The sequence below is a fragment of the Dermacentor albipictus genome, unplaced genomic scaffold (assembly GCF_038994185.2).
Source record: "Dermacentor albipictus isolate Rhodes 1998 colony unplaced genomic scaffold, USDA_Dalb.pri_finalv2 scaffold_16, whole genome shotgun sequence".
Classification (NCBI taxonomy): Eukaryota; Metazoa; Arthropoda; class Arachnida; order Ixodida; family Ixodidae; genus Dermacentor; species Dermacentor albipictus.
This window is the reverse complement of record NW_027225570.1, coordinates 8,553,285-8,568,609: the sequence shown is the minus strand read 5'-3', so window position 1 is coordinate 8,568,609 and position 15,325 is coordinate 8,553,285. Positions and strand designations below refer to the sequence as shown.

Here is a 15,325-nt window from a genome sequence, read left to right as displayed (position 1 = left end):
GGGATGAAAGGGGGGCGGAGATAGTTACGAGGCCGACGACAACGCCGACGACGACGCGAAACCCAGGAACGGACGCCAAAGAGCTGCGCTCTAAAATTGCTGAGGTAGAAAGGGGCATTTCAGCAATAATCACTAGGAACAGCATCACCAGCAAGTGAATCGCGTTAAGAATTTGCTGGCGTAGTCAAATTAACATGTGCACCTTCAATCAAGGTACAATTCACTTGTTCACAGTTTCGCTTTTTTGCAGACTCCTCAAGGATGGTAAGGAGGTTGAAACACATCCTTGATAAAACAAGTGGTGCCGGTGGTGCTGAGCCCATCGCAGTCGCGTCAGCACCAAAAGTAAGAAGCTGATGCGATTTCTTGGGGCAGACTGTGGCGGGGGTGTGTGTAAAAACTAACGAGATGCGAAGAAACCAGACAAAGAGCTACGCATTGTTGCAACTTCTTCTTTTCGCAGTGCCCGCCTGCTCCGTTTATTCGTCTTTTTCTACAGGGGGTAATTGACCCGTGGAAGTTACGATATAGCAAATGCTTAAAAGGTCAATCAATTTCTTTTTTTCTACAGTTAAGCGTAGCATATATTAGCTGTCTTCTGTCATTTTATCTTATCATATCTATTCTTATTTAGTAGAAAATGCACAAAACCTTGCTTTTCATCTATTAGGAAAGCCTTCAGCATAGAGCAGCTCCTGCAAACTCCCACATGTTGTACTCTTAAGTGTAGTGCTAGCGTGGATGCGGAATATCCCTGTAAAATACTCATAGCCTTTATTTGTAATGCACCATGTGCATTTAATTTCTGTCTGCCTTCGTTCCTTCCCCAGTGTAGGGTAGCAAAGTTCCAGTTAACCTCCCTGGCTTTCGCATCTCATTTCTCCCCTCTCCAGTGTACTAGCCAGAAAATATAGAATTTGGCATACATTCTTGAAATTTGGCCGTTACTTTATTTAATAGGAAGAATTTCTTTTAAAGACCTGTTCAGAAGTTATCAATAAGATACAGCGCAGTAGACTATTTGTAAGACACTGTATTAAGATGGATATTATATAGCCGAGCAGGCCGCGCAGCTAGGTCTAGTGCGAATCACTTCAATTTTGTTAAATGTAAAATCATTCTAACAAAATACACTATTTGAAGGATCTTTCAAGTTTGCCTTTAAAGGTGGGTGTAAGGTTTAAGTAATGTCACAACATTTATTGGTAGTTAGTGTAGCTCTGGTTGTCCTAAACTTCGAATATCCCTACTGCAACTGATTTATGTCTACTTTGCTTCTTTTAGGTCAGTTCTCACAACTGCACAATTCCTACATATAACAGTTCATATTCTGTGCAGTACTACTTCAACAATTCCATTACATTGATTGCAGATGCATTTAATTCTGCCTCTATAAAAATGGAGCTACTTCATTTCTAAACCAAGCAACACGACTTTTAGAAGCTCCTGGCCCACCTCACAAAACAGACACTAATTGGAAACATCAAAACATCTTAGTCATATAAGTTATTCCTTCAAAACTTTTCTTCATTTATTTGGCAGCAACACGTGGGTAAAGAAAATGAAACCAAATGTTCTTGTTGTGAACTTCAAACCTCATTGTGGCCATGGTAAAGATAGCATGTAATATACTAGGCTCTGCTTTATTTTTGCATGTTTTGGTTGCTTATTCTGCAATACGAAGGGTTCTGTTTTTTCTAGGTTTACTACTTTTCTTTGAAGACAATGTAACCCTCCTATAGTGATCAATAGCTCAGTGCATGTGGCTAACCGCAAAGTTGGTGACATCGACGCACACTTTACGTTCCCTTTGGTTTCACAAGCTTCATCGTATAGTACAAATTGCTTATTTCATATATGGAGAGACTATGATGTTCTGTCATAATTTAGTGTCTCTCCTTAATATGTCAAGGTATATGCCGAAAGTTGTGTTCAAAGCGCTTAAGAAATTGGGCTTCAACAACCCAACGCACAGGCATATTTTGTATGTAGACATTCTCGTCTGAAAATGGCATGTGCTCTATTACATGCCAACCGCCAACTTATTAAGAAGGCAACATTCAGGTTTGACGTGAGACAACTAGCAGAGGAAAATGGCATGTATCCTTCATTGTTATTTTTGGTTATTTTAATATTGTGTTTACAGTTATATTGTTATTTTCGACATTTGAATTTCCCAGTTTCAGACATATTACATTCCAACAATAAAACAACTTCGTTGTACTTTTATTTTATGCAAAAGTACATTTAATAATGTACTTTTATTTGAGTAGATTACATAATACATTCTCGTCTGAAAATGGCATGTGCTCTATTACATGCCAACCGCCAACTTGTAAGGCTAATCTGCCCATAGCAGTACTGCACACACACATGCAAGTTTGGCTGTTGCCAACCACCTGAGTGTGCCATGTGAACAAGCTAGTCTGCACGAGCCTAGAACATTTGTGACGTGATTGTAAGTAGATGCTGCACATGCAAAAAGTACACTGATATTTGGATGAAACGCTGTTGGCACTAACCAGTCTGGTGCAATATGTTGTTGCAGAGATCTTTTATGGTCCTGAATGATGTTCACCTAATCGAGTTCAACGCCATTATTTCAGAGGCTATAAGATAACTTCAGCCTGACACTCCATCTGGCATACCCTTCCGACACCTTACTCATCCAAGGCACTAGCACGGTGAGCTTCCTCTGGTGTTGATGCTGTAAGCACCAATGCGCAAACTGCTGCAGCAGTGCATAACTGGGAGAGCAGAAGACGCACGAACAAATGGACTGAAGCTAGGAGCAGGAGTTCTTATTTTAATGCGTGTGGCTGAAAGAGTTGGAGTGCCTCGAATGAAAAGCGGCTAATTATGACGAAAAAAGAGTTGGTGGCAAAGCTTACATAATTGCTGGATTTCACTGCTGAGGTGACATAAAATAAAGTCAAAACATGAAACATTCTTCACTTCTCAGGAGTGAAATGGGGCAGCAATTGTTGCAAGTTTTACGTGAACTAGAAAGGCTAAATGCAGCAAGGCCGAATGAAGCCGTCACATTTCTATTGCATCCTCACTAACGAAGTGTTTGAGAGACCTATAGATATAAACCACAGCTTTTGTTGCGAAGTCACCTGTGTTACTGTATCATGGCATGACTTCTTACAATAGGCTATTTAAGTAAGAGATTATCTTTTCTCGATCATTATAACAGTGTAAAGACAAATGTTTTAGTTACAAAGCATAAAAACCAGAACAAATGTTTGCTTTCCGTTTTCAGTTGGACCTCGGGGAAGAAATCCTCCTTGATGAGGCCACGCTGGCACGACTGCGGCGAGACGCAAGAAACACAGGCTCAAGAATTGCCCGGGGCCTCCTGAAGGTTCTTTTCAGCCAAGAAGAGTTAGAGCACAAGTCTCTATTTAGGCGGCGTTCCAACGCCCACGAGAATGTCACCCAAAGAGAGGCTTTGTACCCAAGGCGCGTGAACGCCCTTCTGAGTATATGTGACAGCGCAGACAACTAAAATGTTTGCCTTAATTCGTAATTTGACGTTAAAATCTTGTGGCTGACTCCTTTATGCTGTCCTGCCCAGATACACTGACAGAGACATAAGGCTTAACTAACTCTTTTTACTTTTTCTCTTCCCTTAGGCTACACAGCAAGGCACTTCGACGCTGCGACAGGGGAGATCAAAAACACGTTGTCACCGATGCTCGTGCGTGGGTTTTGAAATGTGCTAAATAAATGTTAGTTTTTAAAAAGATTGGTGTGCTTTGTTCATTGACAAATACATTTGAATTTACTACCCATGTTGAAGGTTACATTGTAACAGCATCAGAATACATAAAAAAATGCCGGAGAAATTTGCTCAGATGTCACCGGCACGTTTTAAGCATACCAAAATAGTTGCTAGAATGTTTCTAGGGTGAGCAACAGAAAGTTGGCAGAATGTTACGAGGCTGTTTCTAGGTCCTTATGCAAAATAGAAGTGAGGCGTGCAGACAGGACACAAGAGTAGAGAAGTGGACAACACGAACGCCGACTATCAACTGAATGGAGCACTCAGGCGAAAAATGAAAGAAGACACAAAACTCATCTGCGCATGCTCAGGAATGGTAACACCAGTTTTGTGTCTTCTTTCATTTTGCGCCTCAGTGCTGCCTTCAGTTGATAGTCGGCGTTCGTGTTGTCCACTTCTCTACTCTTGTGTCCTGTCTGCACGCCTCACTTCTATTTTGCATAATGAATACTTACCAACTAGCTCAGCTTTCTGTCGTTCTATGTTTCTAGGTCGAGTTATATAAAGTTGCTAGGATGTTTCTAGATCAAGCAACAGAAAGTTAGCACAACGTTACTAAAATGTTTCTAGATTGAGCAACAGAAACTTTGTAGAATGTGGTGAGTGGCGACACCACGGACCCGAGCACACGAGGGTTGGACCCTCCCGCGTGTAGCCGTGCGCGGCTTAGCCGTGTCTGGGGAAAGGGGGATCCTGGGGGTTGAGCTGATGCTGGGTGATTGGACCTTTATGGCCCCCCGGCAGAGGCAACACACCCCTTTGGCCTCTGCTTCACATAGACGGCACCCCCGGACTGACCCACCCGGGGGAAATCGGTAGTTGCCTTTTCCTGTTTCTCTCTCCCTACAACCTTCGTCTTTTCCTTACTTTCCACCTTTCCTGTCTCCTTCTCATTTCTTTATTACTTCCGACCTTCCTGGCAGCAAGGGTTAACCTTGTGTGAGTAGCCAACCTTGGTTATATCATGTTGGGTTATAGCGGCAACGTACAGCTGGCGTTTGCGGGCCCTGTTTTTCAGGCCCTGCAGCGTCCCCTTGTTGGACTCCATGGTGGGTGGCTAGCGTTGCTGCCGAAAACTACACATCCACACATGGGTGCTTTCTTCCCTCCACTACCTGATCGCCCTCAGAAAAGAGGGCGCACCGATGAAGTATTCCAGTTTTTTGGCCGCCAAAAAGAATCCTTCCCGCGCTTCCATGTCATTCATTCTGCACAACCAGATAAACCAGTACGAACAATCTCACCCTTCCTTGTTTCCAAGTCATTGACTGAAGTCTTTGGTCCTGGTTATAAGGCGTCGCGGATGGCAAGCGGTGATCTCCTCTTGGAGCTCCGCGATCAAAAACAATACGAAAAAGTGTCAAAACTAGTGTCATTTGGGGAAACCCAAATAATTATAACCCCGCACCGCACAGTGAACACCACCCGTGGTGTTGTCTCTGACAATGACTTGATGGAGCTCACTGAGGCAGAACTCTTGGAGGGCTTCCGTGACCAGAATGTTATCAATGTTAGACGAATTAAGATGAGGCGAGATGGAAAAGAGATCAAGACGAAACACCTGATACTCACGTTCGGCTCAAGTGTCCTTCCCGAGTCCATCGAGGCCGGTTATATCAAACTTCGTGTTCGACCATACGTTCCCAATCCTCTCAGATGCTTTAAGTGCCAACGTTTCGGCCACAGTTCACAGAACTGTCGAGGCCGGCTGACTTGTGCCAAGTGCAGTGACAAAGAACATTCCTCTGAAACGTGCCAGAACACTCCACATTGTGTTAATTGTGATGGTGAGCACGCCGCGTACTCGCGGTCGTGCCCTTCTTGGAAAAAGAAAACGAAATCGTTACAATCAAGGTAAAGGAAAACATAACTTTCAAGTAGGCACGGAGGCGGGTATAATACCTGCCCAAGAAAACCTTTGCCGATGTGGCGCGTCAGGGGGCAGCGTCACAACGGCCTCCGGCGGCTGTCCGACTCACAAGCAGTGAGTCGGCAGTTACGCCTTCTGCCCCCGCGGCGGTAGCAGCTAGCGCTGCTCCGTCAACCGAGGAGAAGGGACCATTGACCCCGAAGGTGGGCGCAGCCGAGGCTGCCTCAACTTCCCAGGTCCCCTCCAGCACTGGCAACGGCCGGCGCAGCCAAATCCCCCAGGGAGCCCCATCGGCCTCCGGGCTGGTGGGCGCAGGGGTCTTGCCCTCCAAGGCGGGACCCTCGCTGGTAACTTCCCGCTCGCAAGAGCACGTGTCCGGCGCCTCACAAGAGGCAATGGACACTACACCTATCCTCCAGGGGCGCCAAGCGCCTAAGGAGCGGCGAGGTTCACTCGAACGCTCCAGAAAGGGCAAGACCCCGATTACAGGGCCTCAAAAGGGCTCTATTGTCTAAGGCATAACTTCTATTTCTGTACACACAGCACCAAATCAACTTCATTATGGACACGCTAATTATCCAGTGGAACGTCAGAGGTCTCCTCAGAAACCTTGATGATGTTCAAGAACTTCTCTACGAACTCACTCCAAAAGTGATGTGTGTACAGGAAACCCATCTTAAATCTAAACACACTAACTTTCTTCGTCATTATGTTATTTTTCGTAAAGATCGTGATGACGCCATCGCATGATCTGCTGGTGTAGCCATTATACTCGACAAAGGTATAGCGTGCCAACATCTACAACTACAAACGCCCCTAGAGGCAGTGGCCGTTCGAGCCATACTTCTAAACAAACTTATTACCATCTGCTCTCTGTACATACCCCCGCATTATCAGCTCCATAAACATGAATTCCATACATTAATAGATCAATTACCTCAACCCTATTTGGTTCTAGGAGATTTAAATGCACACAGCAATTTATGGGGTGACTCTCATTGCGATGTGCGAGGTCGACTGATTGAACAGTTGCTTTTTTCTTCTGGTGCATGTCTTTTGAATAGTAAGGCACCTACATATTATAATACTGCACATAAAACCTATTCCTCTATAGACCTCAGTATTGCATCTCCCACCCTTTTACCTGATCTTAAATGGAATGTTATTAGAAATCCATACGGGAGCGACCATTTCCCGATAGTTCTGTCTACACCGAAGACGAATGAATGTTTCCCACAGTTTCCTCGGTGGAAAACTGATTCAGCTGACTGGGAACAGTTCCAAAAAATTACTCTGATATCGTGGGCTGACATCAGTGCTCTAAGCCTGGAAGTTGCGGTTGAATACTTCACTATTTTTCTGATAGATGCCGCAACCAAATGTATCCCAGAAACAAAGGGGTCATCTAACAAGCGTCGTGTGCCGTGGTGGAACGAGGAGTTTCGTAACGCGCGTAAAAAGCAGAACAAAGCATGGGGGTTGCTCCGCGATTCTCCGACGGCAGAAAACCTTGTTAATTTCAAGCATGTGAAATCTCAGGGAAGGAGAACGCGCCGACAAGCAAGAAGAGAAAGTTGGCAGAAATATATATCAGGAATTAACTCTTACACGGATGAGACAAAGGTCTGGAATAGAGTGCACAGAATAAAAGGTCGACAACCCTACTCGCTACCTTTAGTAAATACACAGGGAAATAGCATGGAAGACCAGGCGAACTTTCTAGGCGCACATTTTGAACGCATATCCAGTTCGTCGCACTACTCTGACACATTTCAAACACAAAAAACACGAATAGAACGGCAGCAATTAGTACGAAAAAGTGCAAAATCTGAGGTATACAATAGACCATTTAGCGTAGCAGAGCTTCAAGCAGCACTAAACGGCTGCAACAAATCGGCCCCAGGCTCTGACCGTATAATATATGAAATGTTAAAACACCTGCCATCTGAAACACAAAGAACTCTTCTTTTCCTTTACAATGGTATATGGTCTTCCGGCCAGATTCCCTCTGTCTGGAAAGAGGCCATTATAATTCCCATTCTGAAACAGGGTAAGGACCCCTCCTTGGCAAACAGGTATAGGCCGATAGCGTTGACAAGCTGCCTGTGCAAACTCTTTGAAAAGATGGTGAATAAACGCTTGCTCCACTATCTGGAAACCAACAAAATATTAGACCCATACCAATGCGGTTTCAGGGAAGGTAGGTCGACGACAGACCAGCTTGTCCGCATGGAAATGTACATCCGTGAAGCCTTTATCCACAAACAGCTTGTCGTATCTGTATTCCTTGATATAGAAAAGGCGTATGACACTACGTGGCGCTTTGGGATCCTTCGGGATCTTTCTGGAATGGGTATACGTGGCAACCTGCTGACCATTATTGAAAGCTACCTGTCTGACAGAACGTTTCGTGTTAGAGTTGGCAATGTGCAGTCACGATCATTCGTACAAGAGACAGGTGTACCGCAGGGTGGAGTACTGAGTTGTACGCTCTTTATTGTGAAAATGAACTCCTTACATACCATCATACCTCGCACACTCTTTTACTCGGTTTATGTAGACGATGTACAGATAGCTTTTAGATCATGCAATCTTAGCATCTGCGAGAGACAGCTACAGCTTGGCCTAAACAAACTCTCAAAGTGGTCAGAAGAAAATGGTTTTAAATTTAACCCTCAGAAAAGCACACGTGTTCTTTTCTCAAACAAGAGAGGCATATCACCAGGACCCACTATTCACCTTAATGGACAACGACTGTCTGTCAGCCTTGAACACAAATTTTTAGGTATCATCTTGGACACAAAACTTAATTTTATTCCGCACTTGAAATATCTCAAAGCGAAGTGTCTGAAGACAATGAACCTGCTGAAGCTACTTTCTCGAACAAACTGGGGCAGTGACAGGAGGTGTTTGCTTAGCCTATATAGGAGCCTTGTACGATCACGCCTCGACTATGGAGCCGTGGTGTACCAATCCGCATCGGATAGTGCTCTCAGAACTCTCGACCCAGTCCACAATCTAGGCATACGGCTGGCAACAGGCGCATTTAGGAAAAGTCCTGTGGAAAGTCTGTATGTGGAGGCGAACGAATGGTCATTACATCTGCGCAGAACGTATCTAACCTTCTCCTACTTTTTAAAATGTAAATCAAATAACGAACATCCGTGTTATTCAACTGTACATGACTTATCTTCTGCAAGACTTTACCATAACCGCCCATCTGTTCGACCTCCTCTATCTGTGCGCTTAGAACAACTGGCTCATGAAACTGCTATTCAACATCGAGAAATAGTCCTAATGACTCCCACTAACATTGCACCACCTTGGGAATGGCAGAATATCCAATGTGATATGTCTTTCGTCGCATTAACAAAACATGCGCCTGAGGTACACATACGTTCACATTTCCTCGAACTCCAGGCGAAGTACTCTTGCGCGGAGTTTTATACAGACGCTTCAAAGTCTACTCATGGTGTAGCCTATGCAGCTCTCGGACCGTCATTCTCAACGTCCGGTGCACTAAATCCAAACACCAGCATTTTCACAGCAGAGGCATACGCGATTCTCTCTGCTGTGAAACATATAAAACAAACAGGTATAATAAAGGCTGTCATATTCACAGATTCATTAAGCGTTGTTAGTGGGATATCAAATCTACGAAAACACAACAACCCTATCCTTAATCAAGTCTACAACCTTCTATGCTCAGCCTACATGTCGAACCAAACAATTGTTCTTTGTTGGGTGCCTGGCCTTAGAGGCCTAGAGGGCAACGTAGCTGCTGACGAAAGGGCTACATCTGTAGCTTTTTGTGATGAAGACCTCAATATACCTGTACCTTACACAGATCTTAAGTCTTTCTTACAATATAAACTACGGAAATATTGGCAAAGGCAATGCGACACTCAGGTATCCAACAAACTGCACCTAATTAAACCAAAGATAGGCAACTGGATCTCTGAGAAAAAAACAAGACACCAGGAAGTACTGCTCTGTAGATTAAGAATTGGGCATACCTATAGCACCCATTCGTATATTCTTACTGGAACTGACCCTCCAACATGCACTAGGTGTGGCAGTAGACTTACAGTCCTTCATGTTCTCGTTCAGTGCCCATTATTAGAAATGGAGAGAAAAAAGTTCTTCCCTTTCTTATACCATCATAATGTACCTTTACACTCAGTCTTCTTTTTAGGCAATGAACCTCTATTTAATTTTAAACTAGTTCTCAAGTTCTTAGAAGAAACAAATACCATAGACATTATTTGGCGAAGCTATTTGTAGCACAGCCTCTGCCTAGAGGCTGTAGCTGCAATGAAATCACTCACAGAGCACATGCCTCACAGCCCTTGCACTGAAGGGCTCTGCAGAGGCACTGGTGCTGCTATAAATTACCATGTTTTAGTATCTTATCGTTCCCAACGTACTTTTACAACCAAAGGACTCACTTTTCATTGACATTATTTTAATTAGTACATATTTTACACCATTTAGAGCTTTTACTCGATTACCGACATATTCACCGATAGTCATTGCCATCCATCACCAAATGTCATGGCGCTCTTTGGCCATTTCTGGCCCTTGCGCCAAGAAACAATATCCATCAAAATCAATCAAACTTTGTAGAATGTTACTAAAATGTTTCTAGGAAGTATGAAAATGGTCAGTAAATCCTGCTTTTAGTGTCGAAAGCATGTTCATTCACCGTCTAAAGAATGTTTGTAAAAATGTTTCAATTCAATATCGGTGGCCAATAGTCGACAGGATGTTGGTATGAAGTATAGAAGAAGTTTGAAAATGGTACGAAGAAATTCGACTGCTGGTAGGTTCTAGTAACGCTTGTCTAAAGAAATCTTATTGGAAGTTACTACAAATTTTTGTAAGGGAACCTGACGCGCGCGATAGGCTTGGGCAATGGCGTCGTGGGTACAGCTGAAGGCACCAGGGTCTTGGATTGAATTCTGGGATCTTTACATGCTAAAACCACGATCTTATTATGAGGCACGCCGCTCCACAGTAATTTTGCCCACCAGGGGATCTTTAACGGGACCCCAGAGTAAGGGACACGGTCGTTTTGCATTTCGCCTCCATTGAAATGCGGCCGCCGCGGCCGGGATTTGATCATGCAACCTCGTGCTTAGCAGTGAAACACCATAGCCGCTAAGCCACCGCGGCGGTTGGAGGGCAGCAGGATGTGCGTGGGTGAGGCACGATCACTAGCGAACAACTAATAGAACGGTAAGAAGCCGGTGGCATCATGATGGGACAAATTGCTAGTGAGCGCCACGAACGCTAGGCTCACGCCCCAGTCGCGGTGGCCTTGGTTGGAAGAAACATTATCGACATCGTGTATGCGAGCGTGCGATTGAAGCGTTCTGTTAGCCCGTCAGTCTGGGTTTGGTAAGCTGTGGTGAGCCTGAGCCGCGCATGATGCCGACAATCGCTTGGCGATCGGCCCATGGGCTGAAGAGGGGCGCCGTGATGTTAACGATGACGTCACAATAAGACTCAATATCACAATCGCAACATTTTACATAAAAATTATAACGAAGAAAAATTACTGATTATTTTTAGTTGCCACCTGGACATTTCAGTTTACTGTGCAGCCACAAGCTCAAGGAAACAAATACATATATTGCCACCTCGCTGACAAAGACGGAAGCTTCAAAAACATGGACAGGTAAAAACAAGAAAAACGACGCCAAGTGCTTTAACTGGAAAAAAAAATATCCAGCGTATCAAGTTTAGTAACAAAACATAAGCGAGAACAAAGCAGCTGTAACCACAAGATCTTCTGTTAAAATGAAAGTTGGTTGATTTTTTCGCAGTCTTGCGCGAACCGAATGCAAATTGACGTTGCTGATAGCGGTGAAGGAAACAGGAAATAAGTATTTGGTTACCCAACCGTGAAGAAATAAACTTAGAAGCAGTGCGAGCTCTTTGTATACATTCCTCTATCGGCAGGTGACACACTCGCGTCCATAGATTTTATACTTGCCGCAAAGAGGCTTTTTGCCGAAGTCGAATCAGGTGCAAACTGAGAGGGCCTTTGGGAGAAAACCCCAAAATTTCTTTCTTTCCTAAATCAAGCAGTATTTTGATACTATGCTCTCAGTCTGTAAATTACACAATGTGCCACAATAAGCGTTATTTAGCAAATATTCACTAGGACCACCTCAGTGCTATTGCATACATTCGTGCCTTAGAAGAAATTTCAGGTGTCTGGGCCGATGCCACTTCTTTCTTTCTTTTGTTGAAATATTCCGCGAAAAGGCTTGTTTCTGTATCCAAGCGCCTGAACATTTTAGAAAGAAATCGCAATTGGTCGAACGCCAAGGTTGGTTCATTTGCCATAGAATGACCTCTAAAGAAACTGGTTAATGCTATGCAATCCCTGGGTTTTTCTTCCTTCCAAACACGCGCACGTAAGCACACGTAAGCGCCAGATCCGTCTGTGCGTCAATGGGTTTGCCCATATCGGCCTCCTGCGAGTGAAACCAGACACTGCACCCAACCTGCAACAGCTTCAAACGGAGAACTGCTACGCCAGCGGCAGCTCAACACGTGGAGGGAAAAGCCGCGACATGGAGGCCAAGGCCAACCTTCTACGCACGGCGGCGGCATTGGCTCCACTGCGCACTGCAGCCGCCGCAACGGTCCAAGAAGCCACCCGACGACCTTCTACGAACCAGAGGGGAAGACTTCAGAAAGCACTCGCGCTCGGATCGCTCCCCTAACGGCAACGGCGGGGCGGTATGCACGCAGCGCAATCACGCTCTCCCCGAGCAGAGAGGTCCCTTGACGCGCTTCTCTGTGATAACCCCCGCGCCGATTTTAATCAAGTTTGTGGCGTTTGAGAGGCAAAGTTGAATTCTAAAGAATGGTTGAAGCGAAATTTGGATTAAGAGCATATATTGGTTTACAAAAGAAAAGCTAAGTTTGTCAAGTTAAAAAAAATCGAAGCACGAAGTTTTACAAATTCGTAAACTCTGCACCCCGAACAGGCGCCAGAGTTTTGTAAACTGCATTCTTCACAGCATCTAAAACGGACCCGTTTCATGCATTATTTATGTATTACGCGAATGTTTTAGTGTTTACGATTCTATTCCACATTACTAGTTGCATATTACGTTCATCCGTGTACGTATACATTGTGAAGTGTTTTGAAGTTTTGAGCATGTGGTGGTTAGATCTAAAGCTCTTGCTTTCCGGGGAGGTAGAAACAAACCCTGGCACAACTGTGGAAGAAATGCTGAGACAAATTTTGGATAAGCAAATTCAAATGGACAACAGGCTCGCCAATTTGGAAGAGAGCCTTGTTAAAATTACGAGTCAATGTGCTCGGGTGGAAATTCTAGAAAGAACGATGGAAGACGTTAAGCGAACAGTTCAGTATCAACAACATCGACTAACTCATTTAGAAGACCGGGCACGATGGAATAATGTTATTGTATTTGGTGCTCCCGAGACTGAAAACGAAACGCGCGATGACATCGAGCACCAAGTTGTAAAAACTATTTTGTGCAGTGTGGTGATTATTTTCTAGTGTCTGAATTTTCAAGATTCATGCCCCCTAGTAACCAATCTACTTTCTTTCTTGAGTCCCTTAGCGAAGAACAAGTTCGGTCTGTTTTTATGTCTCTTCAATATAGCTCTAGTCGTGACCTTGAAGGTATGCAAATTCGACCTCTTAAACATATTATGGATCGTATCGCACCGATTCTTACCCTATATTTTAACTTTTGTTTTTCAAGTGAGGTTTCCCCACAAAGAATGCAGGTGGCTAAGGTTACGGTGTTGTTAAAGAAAGGTGATCGAAATGACATCAAGAATTATCGCCCTATCTCAGTGTTGCCAATATTTTCAAAGGGTTTAGAAAAGATTATTCATGAGCGCCTTTCAATTTTTTTTCAGAAATATGACCTTTTAACGCCAGCTCAATTTGGATTTAGAAAGCATAGGTCTACGGAACTAGCCTTGATAGAAGAAAAAGAGTTTATTCTGTCACAGTTTTCAAGTAAGATGGTTGCACTGGGCGTGTACATTGACTTCACAAAAGCATTTGACTGCATTGTTCATTCCATTTCACTAAAAAAACTTGAATTGTATGGAGTGCGTGGTCATTGCTGGAATCTTATAAAATCTTACCTTGACTATCGGCGGCAGTATATTCATATAGGCGAGCACTGTTCCGACCAAAAACCAATTGCAAGAGTGCCTCAAGGCAGCATTCTTGGACCTTTCCTTTTTAATATCTATATAAATGATCTGGTAAATACATGCGCTGAAGCCGAATATATATTGTACGCCGATGATGCCAGCATATTTTTTTCCGCTACAGACTGCGAGCAAATCAGCTACATAGCAAACTCCGCCCTTGTAAAACTTCTGGAATGGTCTGTAGCAAACCAGTTAGAGGTTAACACCAACAAAACAAAGGCTGTGCTATTTAGACCGAAATCAAAACAGGTAAATATGAACGTAGATCTTATCTACGGCACCAGAAAAATAGAAATAGTAAGTAGTATTAACATTCTTGGGGTCACGTTTCCGCAAAATATGCTATGGGATATTCATGCGGATTCTGTTTGCACTAAACTGTCAAGTGTCGTTGGTATTTTATCCAGATGTAGGTCGATATTACCTTTCAGCGTAAAAAAGCTCATATATATTTCTCTTTTCTACTCTCACCTTTCTCACTGCTCTTTAGTATGGGGACCTACCACAGTAACTAACTTAACAAAGGTGTATATCCTACAAAAAGAAAAAGATAATTAGGCTTATTTTTGATGTCCCCTACAATTTTCATACACATACTCTGTTCATTAAAGCAGATATAATGCCTGTCTGGAAATTGTTTAGCTATAGACTAATTGTTGCCTTTAAGTGCGAATTAAAAGAAAATCGAAATTTCTTTCGCAACCTAGCCAAGCTAGAAATAAAGCCTACATCCGATACTATACGTCAGTCTGAATACTGGATGGTGGTCACTCCCCATGCTAACTATTCTATGGGTACACTATCGTATATTTTGCCTAAACTTCTTAATAATCTGAATAAATGTGGAATTGATTTAGGTCGCACTACAGTTCGCGAACTGCGCCACGCGATATGTCATGTTTTTCAACAATTTTAATATTTGATTGCCTTGTGATACAATAAATCGAATCTATTTTGCGTTTGTCTTTTGTTAGTTTCCTGTATGTTTCGTGTATGCTGCTGTACTGCCTTGTAGAGGGGACCGTGGGCTCTAGTCAAGCTGTTCAGCAGCTTTTACCCACGGCCCCTACATCGTTTTGATGGAAATAAAGCTTATTATTATATATTCCTGGTTTTCTTGCATATCGTTTCAATAATTTCGGTCTCTCTGTTAGAGGCGGCTTATCTGTCATATTTACTCTTTGGTCCGGAGAGAAAGCGTAAACGGCATCACCCACGATTCCAAGCTCTCCCTACACGCACGATATTACTTTTGCTTGTATTATCAAAGGCCTCCTTCTGCTCTACAGTTCGGTTTCCACGAACGTGCTACCGCACCCGTCGTGGTTGCTTCGTGGCTTTTCTCGCGCCGCCAATAAGGACGAGGTCGCCCGACGAAATCCCGGTCGCGGCCGCCGAAGTTGGGTGGCAGCGAAACGCAACGACGCCCTCGTTGTTGGGCTGAGCAA

General features: G+C 43.8%; 1 long non-coding RNA gene across 1 annotated transcript; it reads left to right on the top strand.

The window, feature by feature from the left end:
* The first annotated feature begins 247 nt into the window (after nt 1-247).
* LOC135901713 (uncharacterized) lies at nt 248-3,355 on the top strand. Its single transcript, XR_010564235.1, has 3 exons — nt 248-345; nt 2,607-2,684; nt 3,266-3,355. It is a non-coding gene; the product is annotated as an uncharacterized lncRNA (long non-coding RNA).
* The last annotated feature ends 11,970 nt before the right edge of the window (nt 3,356-15,325 follow it).